Source organism: Pelodiscus sinensis, chromosome 9 (genome assembly GCF_052426305.1).
Source record: "Pelodiscus sinensis isolate ZL-2025 chromosome 9, ASM5242630v1, whole genome shotgun sequence".
NCBI classification, from domain to species: Eukaryota; Metazoa; Chordata; order Testudines; family Trionychidae; genus Pelodiscus; species Pelodiscus sinensis.
Window position 1 is genome coordinate 6,789,532 of NC_143060.1, and position 22,213 is coordinate 6,811,744.

The following is a 22,213-nucleotide window of genomic DNA, read 5'->3' on the forward strand; positions in this document are numbered from 1 at the left end:
GCAGTTGCTTTTGTGCAAAAACTTGCCAGCTGTCTACACTGGCTGCTTGAATTTGCGCAAGAGCACTGACTTTGTAATGTATAAAATCAGTGCTTCTTGCGCAAATACTTTCACGCTCCTGCTCGGGAAAAAGCCCTCTTGTGCAAGAATACTTGCGCAAGAAGGCCAGTGTAGACAGGGAAGAACTGTTTTGCGCAAAAAAGCCCCCATGGCTAAAATGGCGATCGGGGCTTTCTTGCGCAAAATTGCATCTAGACTGGCTACGGATGCTTTTGCACAAAAGCACTTTTTGCACAAAAGCATCCATGCCATTCTAGATGCTCTTTTGCGGAAATACTTAACGGAAAAACTTTTCCGTTAAAAGTATTTCCGCAAAATCATGCCAGTCTAGACGTAGCCCTGGGGTATATCAGCATTACAGGTTTCCTACCAGAAATGTCATCAGATCGCAGAAGAAACCACGCTTCAAAAGCAAGGGTATTTGCATGCACAAGGTTGAAAAGCTGATCTGATGTTCTTTCCTTCACAAGGTGGGAGAGTGGCGCGAAATGTTTATAATAAATCTAGAAAGCAGGTTCATTGCAAACTCAGTTCTCAAGGTGGGCTCCATAGATGCTTTGTGGAGGTTCAAAGATCTTTTGGAATAAACATTGAGGAAGCTTTGAATTAAACATGGACTGATGGATTCATCTGGAAGCCTTAATTGTTTCAGCTTAGTTTTGCTTTGAGGAGTTTTTTTTGGGGGGGGGGTTAAATCCAAGCTCCCCAAACTAGAGATGGGTCAAAGACACCAAAACCCAGTCCCTTAACCAGTATAAATCAGCATAGGTGCATGTTTCACCATTAGTGATATATGACCCAAAGTTCAGTTTCTGATCTGAGGCTTATGTCTAGACTTCATCCCTCTTTCGAGAGAGGGATGTAAATTAGAGATATCAAAATTGCAAATGAAGCCAGGATTTGAATTTCCTTCACTTCATTTGCATAATCACGTTCTTTCAAAAAACGCTATTTCAAAAGTGAAACCATGGTCTAGACACGGTTCTTTCGAAAAGAAAAGCCTTTTTTGAAAGATCCTGTAAACCTCATTTTTTGAGGAATACAGGAACTTTCAAAAAAGGCATTTCTTTTTGAAAGCACTGCTTCTAGAACGCTGTGATGCTATTATGCAAATGAAGCATGGGAAATTCAAATCCTGGCTTCATTTGCAATTTCGATATGTCTAATTTACATCCCTCTTTCGAAAGAGGGATGTAGTTTAGACGTATCCGAAATGTCTTCAGATTTAGGAGGCATGTGAATCCGTGGAATTGGCTTGATTCATTACAAAGGTCAGACCAAACATAAACTATGGATTCTACATCAGAATTTCTGCTGACATAGTTTGGATCAGGGCTTTTGTTTTTTGTTCTATTCAACAGTCAGTCAAGGAGGAATCAACCCCAAAACAGTTAGTGGAAGCCCCAGGCAAGTTGTTTGGTTTCATACAATTGTTCTTATCACCCAGTCATGCCTGTACTGCAGTATATAGTATATCAAGGATAACCCCTTGTTTGCAGACCGTGTGTAATACAGTTGCTAGGCAGAGCAAAGGATAGAATGACAGAATGGGCTTTTAAAAGCTTGCCACAAAACTGGTGTAGGAAGCTGGAACTCATTTTGGCTAAATGTATGAGATGGGCCAAGAAAGATGCTCCTAAGAATAATCATCATAGTATAAAATTATGCATTGGTATTTAAACCATCAAGCAGTAACCTGATTCCCAGACTCTGTGTGGCCTTACTGCTTTACATGCTTTGGACAAGCTCATGAATGTTTTCATAGTTGACTTCCTCTGAAAAGGGGAGGCTGGATTTTATTGATCTTTCACTATTTCAAATCCACCTACTCTCAGCTGCAGAGTGTTCAGTTGAAATGGGTTTGGCTTGATGTTCTTGGACAAACTTCACCACGTGGAGTATTACAATGCCTCTTTGTCTGCTTTCTCACCGTGGCCTGGTGGGCCAATTGAGGAACTTCCAATGTTTTGATTTGCTCTTTGGTTGAAGCTTAAAAAGACTGGGACTTTTCAGCTTAGAAAAGAGGAGACTAAGGGGGCATGTGATAGAGGTCTATAAAATCATGACTGGTGTGGAGAAAGTGAATAAGGAAAAGTTATTTACTTGTTCCCATAACATAAGATTAATAGATTGCAGGTTTAAAACAAACAAAGGGAAGCAACACACAACACACAGTCAACCTATGGAACTCCTTGCCAGAGGATGTTGTGAAGACCAGGAATTTAACAGGGTTCAAGAAAGAGCTAGATAAATTCATGGAGGTTAGGTCTATCAATGGCTATTAGCCAGGATGGGTAGGAATGGTGTCCCTAGCCTTTGTTTGTCAGTGACTGGAAATGGGTGACAGGAGAGAGATCACTTGATGATTCCTTATTCTGTTCTCTCTCTTGAGGAATCTTTCATTAGCCACTGTCAGAAGATAGGATACTGGGCTAGATGGACTTTTGATGTGACCTAGTATGGCCGTTCTTAGGGATGTTTCGATGTCTTGAGATGCCTCTTCTCTCCACTTCCCCCCTCCCCTGTTCTTCTCCCAACTTCAGATTTGATCTCAAGAACAAATCTAATGACATTAAATCACTTTGTATTGGGATGGAAACTGTTTTAAGGTGTGAGTGTGTTTCAGGTCAAAAATGGCAAAGGACCAACATTATAATCCCCAAATGAGAAAAGTCAGTGTGCTTTCCCCCCTTTAATTAATCTGCACTTTAAAAGATTCGTTCATGACGATATCCTTCTTATTATGGAATTAAAAATTAAATTGCTAAAAAAACCATATCCAATGCACCTATATATATTGCAAGAGAGTTTCTATGTGCTGCCTATTATATGAAATATTAGACTAAGGATCATTAAAAGACAGCTTGAGGCTTACAGTGTTTTCTGATCTGTAACTATGAAAACGGGAAGGCTGTTTGTTTTACTTAGGTCAGAGGCCAAATCCTTTGCAGCAAAACCCCGTCAGCTTCAATGGGATTCCACCAGAAGATTGGAGTTTGGCATGTTAAATGGAAGATGTTAATTTACATAATTGGGCATGCTACTTTCCCCATTGAAATCAATAGACCCTGGCTCAGGTTGTATGGAAAATCCAGGGCTGTTGTTTGCAATCAGAATGTTTCGGAAGGCTTTCTCTGGCAACACATATTGTGTTCTAGGATATTTATAAAATAGGCCATTGAGTGACATTGGTGATAATGGCTGAGGACAATGACATCACATTATTATTAATAAAATCACCCCAGGGTTACTCTCATTGAGAACAGTTTCTATAGGTACAAGTGAAACCACTTGGGAGCTGCGAGAAAGGAAAACAATCTAATGTATCTGGGCTGAGTGGGAGGTTACTTCAGTTAACTTTCCCTGTCCTTTCTTTGAGCTCTTATTAGGATAAATAATGGGAGGCTGCACAATGAAGCAGCGATTGAAGTGCATCTGCAAAGCAATAATGTCATTCGAGGTATAATCTCCAGGGCTCTCTGTGTGTCATCTTGGACTCTTAATTTGCTTGGAGATGCTTTTTTGCTGACAGGAGGAGTGCTCGCCATCTCCAGTGTGGCCCCCTTTCTCCCCAGTTGTGTTTTGTGAGGCATTCTGTGTCACCAAGGTTTTTGTGATGGGATCTGTTTTTCCGGGAACCTCCAGTTGAGGACCCAATCCTGTCAATTCCCAACTGAGTCCATTTAAAAAAGAATAGAAGGGGAAGATAAATGAGCTACCATGTTGTGAGAGAAACCAAGTGCCACCTAGATGACTTTGGAGGGAGTGCTAGCTGAAGGATCAGGCCCTTAAGAGAAAATACTAAGCTGTCTTCAGGTACATCTAGACAACAAGCCTCTTTCGAAAGAGAGCGTCTAGACTACAAACAGATTTTTTGAAAAAGCAAGCCGCTTTTTTGAAAGAGAGAGTCTAGACACTCTCTTTCGAAAAAGCACAGTTTGCATTCAATAGCGTCTTATTTCGAAAGAGTACTTTCAAAAAAAGGCATTATTCCTCGTAAAATGAGGTTTACCGCGATCAAAAAAACTGCCGTGTTCTTTCAATTTACTTTCGAAAGAATGCGGCTGCAGTCTAGATGCAGGTGAAGTGTTTTTTTTTTTTAAAAAAAAGACAGCTTTTAAAAAAAAAAATAAAAAACCTGTAGTTAAGACACACCCTTCCACAGTCACAGAGTAATTGCAGATATTCTGCATTAGAGGGAAAGGCAGGGTATAAAGACTGATGAAATTATTATCCCAGAGCAGATCAATGATCTATATAATCCAGTATTCCTTCTCTGACTGGAGCCAACACCAGATTCTTCAGAGAAAAGTGTGAAAAATCCACAGTGGGTAATTTTCTATTAATATGCCAGAGAGGGAATTTTTTCCTAAGCTCCAGTCAGTAACTGAAGCAAGAAGGCTTATACCTCTCAGACAATTTTACTCTTGTAAGGTTCTGGGAATAGTTACATTATTGTCATATGCATGCCATCTTTTCTCAGATCCCACTAAGTTCTTGGCTTTGATGTCAAGTGGGAGGGAGTTCCACAAGTATACAATGTTGAGTTAAAATTCTTTTATCACTTGAAGTTTGCTGACTTTTCGTTTTATTGACTGCTCCTATTCTATGGTATTATGAGAGAGGGTAAATAAAGCACACAATGTACTTTTCCGTCTGACTGGGAATAGCTCTGTCAAATGTCCTCTTCAAATAACCAATCCTATGTTTTCAGTCCTCTCAGGAAGTCTGTACAGGGTTCTAATGATGTTCATGTAGTTCTGCTGTCCTGAGAGATGTTGGTTTCTAACTTCCTGCCCTCATGTGTTCTTAGATGCCTTCAATGTACAGTATCGGGATGAAATCCATTCCATTCTGAATGTGGGGAAAACTTCCAGCTAGAAAATCTGGGCTATAGGTTGCATCAAGGCCCAATTAGGTGTGAAGTCACATGGTAACTATGGTGGCAGCCCTTATTCTGAGGTAGCAGTGTGGCAAGGGGAGTAGAGGTCCTTACAGGCAGGTCCTATTGGTAGGATGAAGGGGGAGGTGGCGGGGGCAGGAGGGCCATTTGGACTGGGCCTCAGGAGACAAAGGGGCCTAAAATTTTGACATTTTTCTACCAAGTCATTTCCATTTATTCTATACCTTGCAGTTATAACAGACACAACAAAAGAAGCTCTATAGACCTGTGAAAAATTTATTTAAATCATTGTGGGGCCTTGGACCTTCGCCAGTTTTTCAGTCACACCTGAGTTTTCATCTGCCTGACTGGTGTAGCTTCTGTTATTAGTGATTCTACGTTGCATAGTTTAGAGCTTTTGAAAGATGCAATTCTAAATTTAAAACAAACAACAAATGGTCTAGTAGCACTTCATAGACTAACAAAACATATTATAAAAGGTATCACAAGCTTTCGTGGGTACAGCCCGCTTCTTCAGATGACCGGAGTTTATCCTGTACAGACTAACTCGGCTACCCGCTAAAGTAATTAATTCTGTTACTTTAAAAAGTGGTTTTGCTTGGTCTGAGGCTAAGTTTAACTTTTAAATGAGATGTTTATCTCTGTATAGGAGAGTTTCATTTTCCTGTTTTTACTTATGTGTCTTCATATACCATGAAGGGTCAGCTGTAAGCTACCTCTTCATCCAGTTTTAGATTAAACTTTAAAGGCTTTTTTTGGTGATAATGCACTTTTAATTCTAGTTGTTTAATAAAATGTAATCTGGCAGTTGTTCCATGTTCATATTCATAATAACGCACCAGTTATTAGGGGGAATTTAATAATGGGAACATGTTGGCAGAAAAAATTTCAAGACTTTGAAATAAGGATATAAGGGCCATAGTAAATTACATCCCCAAACTGTTGTTATATAATATTTATTGTGAAGTCTATACAATTAAAATTTTGTATAACCAATAGTCTTTAGCAAATTAATTTATTGTGTTTTACTGTATTTGAAAGAACCCCTCAATGAAAATGAAGCGAAGATCTGAAAGTGGTGCAAGTAAGAGATGGTGAAAGCAACAGAGTGAAGCAGCAGTTAAGAGTTTAAAGCCAATACCATCATTTCCCATAGAAAAGATGTCTAAGCCATTAGACAGTGACAATACTGATGATGAAAACTTTGTATCCACAAATGACATTTCAATGCCACTGTCTCAAAATGAGGAGGTCATTAATCAAGACATAGAAATGTCAACAGTAGTGATAGATGGAGAATCTACGCTTGATTTAGAGACTGTGCAGGCAGAAAATGAGGACCTCGGAGATGCTGCGCAGCAGGAACAAGAACTTATGACTACCACAGGTCACAGTATAACAACAGTAGCATCACAACCTGATATCGGACTTCTTGATAAGAACAACGTTGCTCAAATGCAGTCGTTTCTCAAAATTAGTTGTTTTCAGTTTCCAAGTAATATAGCAAAAAATGCTGAAAATTATGCTTTTCTGACTTGTCTGCTACAAAAACTCTTCCAAATGGAGAGATCTACACAAGAGACTGACTCTGCTGGAGCATGGAAAAGCAGGCTCTGTATTGTACACCCTATTACATTTTTAACAGTAATACTTCAAATGCATCAGTACTATCTGGTCCATCAGGTTGGAGCATCAATAGAGGTAGGAGGAAGTTGAAACACATGAAACTTCAGCACTGTATAAAGATAACTATGTTACATGGTCGTCAACTAGTAGAACAGCACTAACTGACAATTCAATTGAAAACTTACTCTTGAGTGAAATAAACACAGAAACTGTTAACTGGAAAAAACTCCTTGAACACATATTGAATGTCATTCTTTTTCTTTCTGAACAGGGATTGGCTTTGGTTCCAGTCAATGTATCAGTGACCCTACAAATAGAAACTTTCTTGATATACTTGAACTTCTTTGCAAGTATAAACCACTTTTATCAGGACATATTAAGCTTGTTTGTGATTCACAAGAGAGTGGAAAACACATGCAAGTCCATTATCTGTCTACCAGAATACAAAACAAATTTATTGATCTGTGTGGGACATTTCTGCAAACAGCAGTTCTTGAAGAAATACAACATGAGAAGTACTTTTCAATTGTTATTGATGCCACTCCAGACTATGCTCATAAAGAACAGATGACCTTGGTTGTTCACTATGTTAAAATTATAGGAAGTTCAAAGGTTTCAATTGAAGAATGATTTATTTTGTTCGATAATTTCACACAAAAAATGGAAAAGAAATCTCCGCTCATTTATTAGAAAGTCTGCATTGGCCAAGACTATGACAATGGATCCAATATGGCTGGGAAATACAACAGAGTGCAACCAGTCCTTCTTGAGCAAAATCCAAACTGTATTTTCTCCAACTGTGAAACCACACACTAAATCTTGTTGGTGTTCATTGCACTGAATCATGAAAGGAAGCAATCACATACTTTGGAACAATCCAGCAATTGTACAACCTCATCAGTAGCAGTCCTCAAAAGTAGGAAATTCTGAAACATCATCTGCCTGTTTCCCTTCATGACATGTCAGCAACGAGATTGTCAGCACGAATTGATGGCATTAAACCAGTTGCACAGCATTTGGACTCTGTGAGAAAGGCTTTAAAGCTACATCTAGACTACAAGCTTCTTTCAAAAGAGAGCATCTAGACTACAAGTAGATTTTTCGAAAAAGCGAGCCGCTTTTTTGAAAGAGAGTCTTTGAAAAAGCATAGTTCGCATTCAATAGCACCTTTTTTTAAAAGAGTACTTTCGAAAAAAAGGCATTATTCCTCATAAAATGAGGTTTACCATGATTGAAAAAACTGCTGCATTCTTTTGATTTACTTTTGAAAGAACGCGGCTGCAGTCTAGACGCAGGTGAAGTTTTTTTTGAAAAAAGACTACTTTTTTCAAAAAATCCCTGTAGTCTAGGCACACCCTCAATGAGCTTGAATCTCTTACTCTCACAGCACAGGCTCACACTGAGCATAAGTCAATTCAGAATTATATATCCAAATTTGAATGCATTTTAATGCCATCCATGTGGACAAAGTTGCTAAAAATGATCCATGAAACTAATCTTATAATTGAAGCATGCAATGCTACATTAGATATTGGGAGGGATAACATTGAATGACTTCTTAAAGATATTCAAAAGATTCGTGATCAATGAGATGCAGTTCTTTCTGAGTCTAAATCAGTAGCACAGGGTATTAATCTGAGTTTTCCACCAATCGCAGCCTAACATTTCAAACTGATGCAGAAAGCACTATCGAATCAAAATTTTGTTTTTTTGTTATTATTGACTCCATCAAATCTGGTCTTACACATCTATTTGAGTCACTGAGACAAATTTGTACCCTTTTTGGATTCCTTTGGGAGTTCAGAGAACTAAGTGATGAATATCTAAATTCAATGGCTGAACAGTTTCAACAAAAGTACAACAATGAAATTTTAAGAGATCTTTGTGACAAGATCGTCTTCCTGAAATGTATACATCCCACCAACTTTAAATCGGACCGCAAGCCAAAAAAACTGCTTCAAGAAATATTCAATCTCAGCCTGTCGACTGTATTTCCTAATATCACAATTGCATTACGTTTTTTTGTTAGTCTCCCTGCCTCAGTGGCTTCAGGTGAACATGCATTCAACGTGTTAAAATGAGTAAATAATTTGCATCATTCTGCAATGGGACAAGAGTGTTTGAATGGGCTTGCAATGCTGAACATTAACAGTGATATTGCATGTAAATTAGATTTTTCTTAAGTTATAAACAAGTTTGCACACAACAAAGCCAGAAAAGCATTCACAAAAATGAAGAGTTTTGCTTGCTGTGGAAAGTCACAATTAAAGTAGCATTTTTAATATACATGCTATTGGTGTAATGACGTAGTTGTTAAATAAATGTCTCAAGTGTTCATTTTCATATATTCTGTAGGTTTTAGTACGACCCTGTGGATGAGAAGTTAGATACTTCAGGTCTTAGGTCTAGGTCTGGTCTGGGGTCTCTAAACTCAAAGTGTCCCAGGCCTCTGTCATTCTCTGAGAGGGCCTACTTAGAGGTGCTTTTCCCCCTCCCGACGCAGGTGGGCAGAGGGGTTGGGAATTGGGCAGAACCTTGACTCTTCCCCCTCCAATGCACCTAGCTGTGCTAATGTCACCCAGCATATGTTGTACCAGGTATAGACCCTACAGAATTAGCTTGGGAGATTGTGGGGGAGAGGGAGATTGTAACATGAGAAGCAATTATCTCTCTCCTGGGCCAGTCCATGGATAGAGGGCACATTGTAATAGTATACAGGAAGTCCCCGGGTTACGTACAAGATAGGGACTGTAGGTTTGTTCTTAAGTTGAATTTGTATGTAAGTCGGAACGGGTACATATTGTAGGGGAAACTCTAGCCAAACATTTCTCCAGAGCTCAGTTTTACTCTCCCACACCTCACTTTCCTCAGTCCTTTATTCTCAAGCTGAGGTGTCTGCTGAGAAAAGCCGCTCCGCGTCTCCCTGGTCTGCTGGGGGAGGGGGGGCGGGGTGCTAGCTTCGTGTCTCCCTGGTCTGCTGGGGGGAAGCAGCTAGTGCGGGGTTGCCTCACCCCGTTTGTAAGTAGGGATCTGATGTAAGTCGGATCCATGTAACCCGGGGACCGCCTGTAATATAGGGCTACGTGGAGATATGAGTATACAAAGATAGCAAGGCAATATATTTATTGTGGCTGATAAACCCCTGTATTGAGCAACATAAATCATTTTGATGAGCTTATACTTAAAACTTGTGTACATGAACAGCGATTTCCAATGGTGGCGTGTCACATAACAACCTAATAAACATCGCTCCATCCACCCAAATGCTCTTCTTAGCCTAAAGTTTCACGTCACAAACAAAAGTCAGTGGATGCCCCAAAGAGACTAAAAAATTAAGTAGTCGCATCATGAAATGCTTTCATTTCAACGAGCTGTACACAAGAAATGTTGTCCAGTAGATACAGGTCTGATTCTCCTCACCCTTTACATCTGTGTCACTCCTGAGATTTCAATGCTGATTTACACCAGTGGTTCTGTGAAGAGAACCTGCCCCAACATGAGGATTCGGGTTATCCAGGTTTCAAGCTGGATTCCTGCTCTGATGTACTAATGGTGCTTGGGAATTAAAAGCAAAGCTCTGTAATACATTTGAAATCAGCATTCAATTGTAAATGATATTAGAAGGGGAAGCAAGATAATTGTATCTCTTTTCACTTCTTGGGAATGATTTTGTGTGTCAGCAGATAGGGCATAAACCAATTAAAGCTTCATGGATCTTGGTTTATAGACCTGGTTCTCAGTCATAAATGATTATGAGAATACACACTCATCCTATCTATCTATCTATCTATCTATCTATCTATCTATCTATCTATCTATCTATCTATCTATCTATCTATCTATCTATCTATCTATCTCCACACACCTCATCTATCTATCTATCTATCTATCTATCTATCTATCTATCTATCTATCTATCTATCTATCTATCTATCTCCACACACCTCTATCTATCTATCTATCTATCTATCTATCTATCTATCTATCTATCTATCTATCTATCTATCTATCTATCTAATCTCCAGAAGAAATTACCACACCCGCCTGATGTCTTTTATACACACTATCTTCCAACCAAGATTAGAATGTATAATTGTCTTTTTATATACAGTTCCACTTCTTGATAGCTTTACAAAAGTTGCTAAATGATTAATAGATGTTTGAATAACACACTAAATCAATAGTTATAGATCAACATGCTGCTTATAGCTGTGGTTTATAACCATCTATAAGACCTTCTACTGATGTTCTTGGAGTCATCCAGCATACATATGACTTGTGTTTATAACAGATGTACAACATCTGTTAATACCATATTAACCCTTTATAAATGGTTTATAAATATACTCAGCACAAAGGATGTGAATGTGTGTATTTTATAGCATCTATCAAGGTAGCTGAGATTGAATAGGGTCTTTCATTTCAAGTCACTCCTATCTTTCTTTAACATTGACCTGTTGGGTTCAAACTTCGCCCTCTGGCTTTCAGCTTGGAGGTGATTGTTATTTCTCCGTACAGTGCTTTGAACATGTAAAGTGCTATATAAATTCTAAGTGTTACTGTTGCCATCTATGAGGAAAATCTAGTCAGCTACTTTGGAATCTGAAAGTGTAAATGTAGTTTTTAAAAAAATACAGCTTATTTCCTTTCACTTACTCACAAACAGCTAACCTTCAAACTTCCTTGCTAACTGGTGATGGCTTTAATGAATATGGAAATGTTTGTGTATGGATATATTATAGGCAGCACAGCTGCCAACTGTTAAGGTCACCCAACAGTTTCCACCATAAGACTCTGGTTTCTGCTGCTTACAACTTCGACAAACTGAAACTATTTCAACTGAAATTTTTGAGGCTGAGTCCCTGCCTAAGGTTGAGTTTTGAGGGACAGCTTAAGCCTAAGTAGTTCGACTGCTTTGAGAAAGAGGCGATGGAAAATATACTGCATTGCACACTTTGAAAAAAAACCTAATTGCTGTTTAGTTGAGAAACTCTGGCACCTCTGCGTTTTGGCAAAAGGACTTGCAATTTGGCATGAAGGAGAGGGAGGTGTCAGGGATGAGCCTGTTGCTGTCCCTGACAAAACCACCCAAACTTGGCCAAGTCATAAGCCTCTGAAAAATCTCATGTCGCACACGTTCGGTAGCGCCTCGCTAGAATTTGGCAGATAAATTCTCTGCAGATTCCATGTGCACTGAGCATGCTCCATTCCTACATGGCCACCATGCGCATACCAGGCACGCATGTACCATTCCCCACAGAGAGACTGAGCAATCTAAATCACCCGGCTGAGGGACCTCTGAAGTATTTTTCTTGGAATTACTCTTCCTTGGTGCAAGGAACTTGTGTCTCCCATGAGAGCGGTGCTCCCTCTGCTGGTGTCCAGGAAAAGGAGGAGGCTGCCAGACTCAAATGCAGAGCGGGTGGAGGGATGGGGAGTAGGAATTGGGTGGGATAGGATTAGGAGCAGAAGTTGGGGGAAGGGAGTGGCTGGAGCAGGAGGTGGTATAAAATGGGAGGGGGATGATGGCTGGAGGTGAGAGAGGAATAGAGATGGGGACATGGGTAGGCCTGTGGATGGGGCAGGAGTGGAAAGAAAGGGATGATGGGAGTAGAAGGAACAGGGGAAAGAAATGGGTGTGGGGCAAAGAAGCAGGAGTTGAGGTGCATAATAGCAGGGGAGGCAGCAGGGCAAAACTTGGGGAATGGGAGATGGGAAGGAAGGTGTTAGAGAGAGGCTGATGGGGCCGAGGCAGAAGGGTCCGGAACTATTGAAGCACACTTCCCTTCGGAGAATACAGCGCCAGAGTACACAGCGCGCCACACTTCCCTTCAGAGTACAGGTGATGTTGGAAAGTCACAACCCCCCAACTTTTTATCCTTGGCCTCACAGCAGGGCTATTTCGCGATACCAGAAGTATCCCAAAATAGCTACCCCACAACTTTTAAACACGCTTCTTATTTCGAAATGTTTTTCAAAATAACGGGTGTGCTGTATCAGCGTCCCAGTAATCATCGTTCCATGAGGGTTAAGGAATGTGTCGAAATAGCATGCTATTTTGAAATTTGGTGCTGTGTAGACATGCCAGTATTCGAAATACCCTATTTTGAAATAGGATACACAAAGGGCCGTAACCATAATGAAGGTACACACAAGAATCAAAGTTAAGTTGCAAGGGCAATCTTCAATCTGGCATTTCCAAACCTTCGAGTTATTGACTTTGTACCCTTAATGATCTTTAAACAGAGATTGTCTTTCACATGTAATATATTTACATTTCTGAACAGACACATACATATTATACAGATATAATTGCAAATGCAGACATAAACCTACAGACACATCTAAATGTACACATGGATAGCTGTATTTAATACCTATCACTGTGGTTATGCATGTGTGTGTCCTACAAATGTTCGACTTTCCTTTTCCTAGTTTAAGTTCTGATCAAGGCTCAGTCATGTGAAATAAATACCTTGCTTTAATTTAGGTTTTATGTTTGCTGTTAAACTTGTAAAGAAAACATTAAACATTTCACAGTAGAAGCACCAAAATTTTATATCACCAACCAAGTCAACTTTGGCATTTTTCCTTTCAGTCAGTTTGTTTTTCTAATATAAAACTAATATGACATAATGTATAATCTAATTTGGAAATTACAATTTACTTGGCAGGATTATGCTGCTAGCCAATACCAACAAAGAAAGAAATTATTTGAGAATGTTTCTTTTCCTTCATAACGTGGTTGATAATTTATTTTTCCTTCAGAAGATTAGTTTTCTCTTTACGACATTTCCTGTCCGTGTGATTTGCATTAGGATTAAATAATATGTTCCATGCTTAACATATGCACCAAAGAAAGTAAAGTTTTCCTTGAATTAAAATAAAGGTGCAAATTACAATCTTATTATGGAGTACAGTCTACTTACTTAGCAATGAAGTGTGCTGATCAATTTCAGATGGTTTGATGATAATTACTTTAGTTGCACTGATGGTGTTTACATAAAGGGGAAAATTGAAATTAGTAGATTTTGGATCTTGTCCGAATCAAGGCTACTGTGAGGCTTAGAACAGGAGGAGCTGAAAAGTGGATAATCCAGTTGTGATCATTTCTACTAACACTGAACTGTCATGTTGATTTTCTTAACCTCCTTTAAACGCACACCCAGTGTGTTGCATTGCACGACGAGGAAAGAGCATTGCTAAGGAACTTTCCATTGTTAGTGGATAGCAGGAGGAGTGGGTGTTTGTCATTAAAGTGCATTGTGACTTTCCATATCTTCTGCAGATGTGGGAAGAAAGCTATGTTCTGTTAGCGTGAAGCAGAGCAGAGAATGGTTTAGAACAAGGGTGTACTTGGCAACTGGAATATGCTTGCATTTGGCAGACCACCTAAAAAATGCAACCTCTAGGTCAAGTGGATAAAATTAGGCACAAAGGACCCATTTTGGGAAGAATTTGCCATCTTGTACTAAACATGGCATGGACTAAATAAGAGTACTTTCAACAGAACGGCTGCATCTCTTTTGACCACTAAGGATTTATTTATTATAAAGTCTTTTCTGATTTCTTCAATTTTAATAGCAGATTGCATTCAGAGATGACCTCAGCACTGTTACAGAAAATACAATAGGTGGTCTTGTGGTTAAAACACTGGATTGAGATCTCCCAGCTGTGCTTCAGACTTCCCTTTGTGATCTTGGGACAGTCACTTAATGTCTTTTGGTCTCAGTTCTCCATCTGTAAAATGGGGATAATAATACTTAAGTTTCCCCATCTTTTGTCTGTCTTGTCTATTTAGATTGTAGCATCTGGGGCAGGGACTCGCTCTTATTAAGTGTATATATAGGGCATAGTGCAGTGGGTCCTTGACTGTAGGAATTAGTGTAATATAAATAACAGGAGTATTGTAGATGGCTGTTGTGTCTGTCAATTACAGTGGTAAGAGCAATAAAGCTCCTCGCCCTGGAATTTGTAAATTGTTTTTGTTTTGTTCACTGTTCTGATCTGTTTTGCAATAAAGTGAGTTCAGAGCTGATTCCCCATGTGGCTCACCCAGTACTCATGGAAGTCAATTGGGTTTCCCACTGAAATCGGTGGGAATTAGATCACATGTAAGCACACGCTTCATGTTGAGGTTTCTTGCCCTGGAGCCTGAAAGATGTTACAATGTCCTGGTAAATCACCTACAAGGTAGCAGGGACTAAACACCATAAAGGGTATTTTCTGGATATTTTTCTACAGTGTGGCTCTGGGGTGGGCAATAATTTTAGACAGGGGGCAACTTCAGAAATTTTTGAAGTGGCCCTAGGCTGCCCTGGAGGGGGCGGGACCTCAGATGGATGGGGGCGGGGTCAGGACACTTCTGAACAGCTGGTGATTCCCTCTAGGTTCCCGAGCCCCTGGCAGCGGGAGGAGACTTCGCACACTCCCCTACCCCCAGGTTAATCTGGGGCTGGGGGCTAGGAGAGCACAGTCAGTCTCTCGCTCCCTGCCCCCATCCTGCAAGGGGTGCGCGGTGCTTAGTCAACCCTCGCGGTTGATTCTAAGCACCTCGTGCCCCTGGAAGTGGAGGAGATTTTGTGCGCTTCCCCATCCCCAGGTCCTGATTGGAGAAGTGGCAAGGCATCTGCAGGCTGGATGAATCCGCTTGATGGGTCAGATTCGGCCCGTGGAGGCCCTTTTGCTCACCCCTTCTGTAGCTTCTCCTCCACCCCCAATATATTCCACCTCTCAAAGGTCAAAAAAACGACTCTCTCTCTGTACCTGACTTTTCTCTCTCCTTTTTGTCTTTCGCATAGTGACTTCTTATTGTGCAGCTGCCCTATCAGGGTTGCTCGGTTTTCTTTAAAAAATATCAAACCAGCAAACACTGATCTCTGACAATTATTCCTGCTGCGACGTCAGTAAGTTATTTCGCCTCCTTCGTGGCTCATTTTCCCTATTATTGTTATTTTTGGGGTTGTGTTAAGCTCCTACTACCTCCAGCAGACCTCACAGCCCACTGGGGCTAGGAGCTTTACCCCTCGTAAGAGACAGCCCCTGCATCAAAGAGTTTGCCATTTAAATAGGCAAGGCCAATTATGGGAGAAAAGAAACCTCGTTAGCTCCATTTGTCAGTTGGGCAGCAAGGCACAGAGAGGTTAAGTGAAAACCAGCACTAAATGCAGATGGGAGCTTTTATTTCAATACAAAGAATTCCCCGCTGGATCCTTTGTGGTTGATGTCTTGTGTGAGCTGTGTTCTCATATCCAGGAGGGCTGTGCATGTTGGTGGCAGTCTGGTAGGATCAGCGCATTGCCAGTTTGTCATTTCCAGTTTTCGTTGCTGGCATCAAACAGAAAACAAAATGATGTGGAGATGAGGGGTGTGGTATCTCTTCTATTAACTAAGTCCGGCTTTCTGCATATTATGTGCTGGGGCTTAATCGAAACGTCTATCTCGGCAGCTCCGGGGATTTAGGCTGGATTCATGAGGCTGTGCTATATATTTGGAAAATGAGTCTGGACATGGTGAAACACCCTACAGTCTAGCCCACCATAAAAGATCCATATCGGGTTCCTTGGGTGGCATTTGAAGACTATAAACATGTTACCATGATTTGCTATGTTTCCGGAGCGTTTACAGGAAAAGCGGCTTTTTTAGGCGAGTGCCATATTGAGATTGACAATTTGATGTAAACCACGGCCGGGTATCCAATGTGCTGTTTAATGCAATTCTCTGTTTGTCAGCTGTAAGCAATTAAACTTTTCATTGTGTTAAATGACACCAACATGATTCCCTTCTACGGAGCTGTTGCTAATATTACTTTACACGGACGGCCCCTGCATGAGAGCTAGCGTGAGGAGCGCCATCTGTACGACATCCAGGGCCTGGAGTTGCTTCTCACTACCGGGGGTGTTAAAAAGGAGTCAAATTAGTTCAAACCAAATTGTGTTAAGAGGCACAGGCTCCTGGTTATCATGGAATTGTGTTACAGGGTGAAGAGTTTCACTGTGATTTGGAAGAGGGCAGGTTGGTGTAAAATTTTAACTTACAGCCGGGAAGGCTTTGGCTCAGCGGGAGGCAGATGGCCTCACCACCCTGAAAATGTGATTATAGGGTTGAGGTCGTGGCTGTGATCTGGTTGGTACTTTTCTATCTATCCTCTAGGCTGGGGATGGGGGTCCTTTCTTGGCCTGGGGGCTGCTGACCCACAGAAAAATCAGTCGGGGGCCGAACACAAGTGAGAAGCAAAAAACCAAAAACAACTCCCCCCCGCCCCCGCACTGATGTGACCCCTGACTGAGAAGGAGAAAAACACTCCCCATATTCCCTTTGCACACCAGAACCTATGGGGACCCAGGCTGGTAGATTTTGTGTGCTCCAGCCCTGTGGCAGGGAGGCGGGAGTCTAGAACGCCAGCGTGGGATCCCCAATACCGAGGGGGAGTCCTGAACCTCAGGGGTCGGATCTAGACAAGCACGTGGCTGCTTGTGGGGACCAGCCTACTAGGTTCCCCACCCTTACTCTAGGCAGTGGGGACTTTTGTTACATATAAAAACAATGATCAGTCCTGTGGCACCTTATAGACTAATAAAAATATATAATATCATGAGCTTTCGTGGGCACAACCCACATCTGATTAACTGGGTTTTGCCTAGGGTTGCCAGATGGTTTAACCAAAAATACCGAACACACACCTCCCCCCAAAAAAAACACCGGGGGAAAAATTCTGTTGAGAAAAAAAAAGGGGGGAGACAAAAGTTGTTGAGCAACAAAAACGACCCGAGAGCTGTTAAGCCTGCCATCTTCCCTCCCTGCACTGGGCTGGTATTTTCTGAATTTCTGAAAATCCCAGACTGTCCGGTTCAATACCAGACACCTGGCAATCCTAGTTTGCCCATGAAAAAACTCATGACACTATCTATCTATCTATCTATCTATCTATCTATCTATCTATCTATCTATCTATACATACATACATACATACATACATACATACATACATACATACATACATACATACATATATAGGGTGCTTCTAGACTGGCATGATTTTGCACAAAATCTTGCCGCCTGTCTACACTGGCCACGAGTGTTTGCGCAAGAACACTGACTTTATAATGTACAAAATCAGTGGTTCTTGCGCAAATACTCTGACACTCCCACTTAGGGATAAGCCCTCTTGCTCAAGTATTCTTGCGCAAGAGGGCCAGTGTAGACAGCAATGTTAATTTCTTGTGCAAAAAAGCATGATGGCTAACATGGCCATCGGAGATTTCTTGCGCAAGAGAGCATCTACACTGGCACGGATGCTTTTGCGCAAAAGCAAATCTTTTGCGCAAAGGCACATGCCAGTATAGATGCTCTCTTGCGCAAATACTTTTAACGGAAAAACGTTTCCGTTAAAAGTATTTGCACAAAATCATGCCAGTCTAGATGCAGCCATCCATTTTTGTTAGTCTCTAAGGGTATGTCTACACAGCAAAGTTATTTCAAAATAACAGCTGTTATTTCAAAATTAATTCGAAATAGCAGAGGTAAACCTCATTCCACGAGGAATAGCACCAATTTCAAAACTGCTATTTTGAAATAAGCGCTGTGTAGACGGTTATTTCGAAATAGGGGGCTTCCAGCCCTTCCCAGGGTGCCCTGCTGGCCGCCCTGGCCACAAGGTAACTTCTGACCTGATGCCCAGTTCCGGCTGGCCTTAAATTAGATTCAGCATCCAATCAGGGTGGACATGCTATTTCGAAATGCATTTTGTGTGTAGACGTGTTATTTCGAAATAAGATATTTCGAAATAACTATTTTGAAATTAGATATTTCGAAATAACGCTGTAGTGTAGACATACCCTAAGGTGCCATAGAACTACTAGTTGTTTTTACAGTTACAGACCAACACTGCAACCCCTCTGAGACTTGTTTTATGCGCTAGATAAGGTAAGTTAATTCAGCTTATAGCTACACATGTACAGCACTCGGAAAGGACCGGCTCCTGCCACGCTTAGGTCGTCATTGGGCTGGACTGAACCTGGAACTTCTGGAGCTAAACGCATGAGCTTCTACTATGTAAACTAAAAGCCACCTGCCTCTAAGTTCAGTCTGTCGCACACTTGTGAATCTCTGTGGAGACTTCATCCTACACAGAATGTGGAAATGTTTCAGAAGGATTCCTCCCTCTTTTTCATTTTTGAAACACTAGCTAATGCACACAGTAGATGCTCGTGTTTTCCCCTTGAGAGTTGGGTCAATATGCCTTTGGAAGATAGTTTCCATTTCCCTTTTGTTTTTAGCTGCTTTAAGGGTTTGTAAGGGCAAGGTTTGGAGGACAAGAGCCCAGGGTTTTGATGTATGGAAAACTACAATTTCAGCTCTCTCCAAGTTGCGCTACCTCTCTCCCCTGTATTTCCCACCTATACATTTTTCTTTAGGTGGGCACTTGAATTACGTGACTTTGCTCTGCCTTTATTGCATTGCAAAGTTGTGTTTGCAAAGGGAGATTCTTGCTTATTCTTTCAGTGCACCTGGATAATCCTTTGGAGAGCCTGGGAGAAATGTGACCGCCTTTGCTCTGTGGTTCCATGACCTCACTCTAAATAAGAACAAATGAAAGTACTTCTCTCGTTAGTGTCATGAAGAAACCATTAAAGCACAGCTCCAATAGAGGAAGCGAAGCAGCACTTTGCAAAAGTGGCCTAGTTTCCTCTAAGATCATGTCTTAGGCAGCTTCCCAACTCCAATTTAAGTGCATCTTGTACACTGTGCATTGACAAAGGTGAAATAAAGCTTCAGAACTCAGAACACAAGTCACAGATCTATATTCCTGTGAATGAGATGAGCATCTCAGCAGAACCAGGCTTGCCCATCTACTTAGAAAGCTTAGAAACAGACGAAACATTGTTTTTTGGCAACCAACAACTGAAAAGGTTCATTGGCCAGAAATTGAACATGGTTGGATTTTTGGTGGCTGGAAACAAACAAACAAACAAAAACTTTGATTTTTTATTTTTCTATGGAAATCGCACAAGTTTCCAAACAAATGAGAAAAAATCAATTTTTCTTAGACTTTTTCAGGGGGGTAAATGATTAGGGCTGGTGGAATTTTTCATTTTGAATAATTTATTAGAAAAACACAGGGCCAAATTCTAATCTCACTGATGTCAATAGGAGAATTTCAGCTGAGTTCAAGGAGAATTCAGTATTTGCTCCCTTGGTGGTTCATTTGGTAGCAAAAAAGGGTGTTTCTTATCTATTCACCTCTCCTGAGTTTTGTCAATTTCATTATTTATATTAGTGTTCCATGCTTGTACAGCTCTAGCACAATAGACTCTAGCATCTGACTTATCCTTCTAGACAATCAGACAGACCTAATTCTTCAGAAGACCCTAGTTTGAGAAAAGTTCAGTGTAAAATCCCCTTTGGTTCTGCTTATAGCCTTTCCAACAGGACACAATTCCATGTAGGAGGAGCCTTAATCCATATCCGATAGTCAGATACACCCAGATTTTGGGTCTGGATGGATCTGAATCTCTGTGCATGGGCCCCCCCCATCTGAACACACCCTGAATGTTGGGAAAATTCAGGTCTGTGTCAGTAGTTTGCAGCTTGGCACCATCTCTGGATTGGCAGGCGTTGGCAGCATTGTTTTTGTGTGCTGTCCAGATGTGTGAGCAAAGCCACAAAACACATTGTTTCTTACTGTATTTGCATATTGCTGCCTCAGGTCGCTTCTCCTTGGAGCAGCTGTCATGGAAATTCTACATCAAACAACATTAAATCAAAAAACAGAAAAGAAAGTTTTTCGTCATGCAACGCGTAGTCAACCCGTGGAACTCCTTGTCAGAGGATATTGTGAAGACTAGGACTTAACAGGGTTCAAAAAAGAGCTAGATAAATTCATGGAGGAGAGGTCCATCAATGGCTATTAGCCAGGATGGGTAAGGAATGGTGTCCCTAGCCTCTGTTTGTCAGAAGATGGGAATGGGTGACAGGGAAAGGATCACTTGATGATTCCCTGTTCTGTTCATTTCCTCTGGGGCACCTGGCATTGGCCACAGTCAGAAGACAGGACACTGGGCTAGATGGACCTTTGGTCTGACCCAGTATGGCTGTTCTTCTGTTTATGTTCTTATCTCTTATGGGAAAAAAGGCAGTCTGTGAGCGTGACTGTAATAAAGCACATTTTCTGGATAATGGACATTACTTTAAAGGCTATCATTGGAAGCCGAGTTTTCCACACAAAAGAATACAAATCACATTTTCTGAAGACAATTCTTTACCCCTGGTAAAGCCCTTCTCACCGAGTGGTCTACTAAGTTAATAAAGTTAATAATAAAGGCTTATTAATTTAAGCCCTTAAAAGAATCACGTGAGGCAGGTAGAAGCTTTTTCCATTCAGTGGATAGGAAAATGAAGGAACAGAGATGGCTTGACTTGTTCTAGGCCACAAGCAAGTTCCTGGGAAAACTAGGAATACAAGCATACCGTAAATTAGTGTATATAATCCACACACGTGTATTACCCGCACCCGTACATAACCCACAGTTTTTGCTGATTGTGTAAAAAAAATCTTAGATAACCCGCGCACGTGTATAGCCCGTGGGAGATGAACCATGGGTACTGTTAATGAACAGCACCTGTAATGAAGTGTTAATGAACCGCAGCTGATGACGCTGAGCAGTAAGTATGCTACAACCCTTATTGCTGATATATAACCCCTTTGAGCCAAACTGTTTTACTATTTATTTATTCCTTTAGTGGTTTTAACTTGTAATGAATTTTAAAACTTCCTAAACATGCCTAAGTGCAAATCCCACACAGGCGATTTTAAATTGTGTGTTGTGACATATGCAAAGGACAATGGAAACAGAGCAGCAGGGAGAAAATATTCTGTCAATGAAAAGTCTTTTCGGGGGTGGAGAAAGGAAGAAGCAGAGATTGAGAAATTACACCCTAGGAAAAGAGCGCGCTGCGGAAAGAAAACCAAGTAGCCGAATCTAGAAGAAAACCTGTTGAAGTTCGGGTTATATACGCTCAAAGACAGTAAGCTTCCTGTTCTCGTGCCTTAACTACTAGGCAGTACTCCCATCCTGGGGGAATCACATCCCGAACCTTCTGTAAAAATCCCTTGCCTCATAGGGTTGGGTGTTTTCTGTCAGTCACAGCTGCCCACTCTGTACTCTCATTTCTTCCGGCTTCTCCTCTTCATGCCTCCCACTCCTATTTCCGGCCCGGTTTCCACTACAGACTGATATTGGCCTCACTGTCACTCCGGGGTGTGAAAAATCCACAACCCTAAGAGACGTAGTTAAACTGACCTAACCCCCAGTGTGGAAGGCCCTGTGTCAGTGGGAGAGCTTCTCTTGTTGACATAGCAACAATCACTCAGAAATGAATTAACTACAACAGTGCTGCTCTGTTGGAGTAGTTGCCCCGATGCAGCATTTTAAATGTGAGCCTGCCCTCGGAACGTTTCCCTCTTTGTCTTACTGGCACCTTCACTCTTGCATGGTCCTCTCTGCTACCCACGACTTTCCTTCACATTTCAGGTGCCAAGCAATGCCTTTGTCCTTCACCGGATCCTTCTATTCCACGTCCACAAAGACTTCTTTGGCATTTGTGGTGTGATTTTTTTCAACC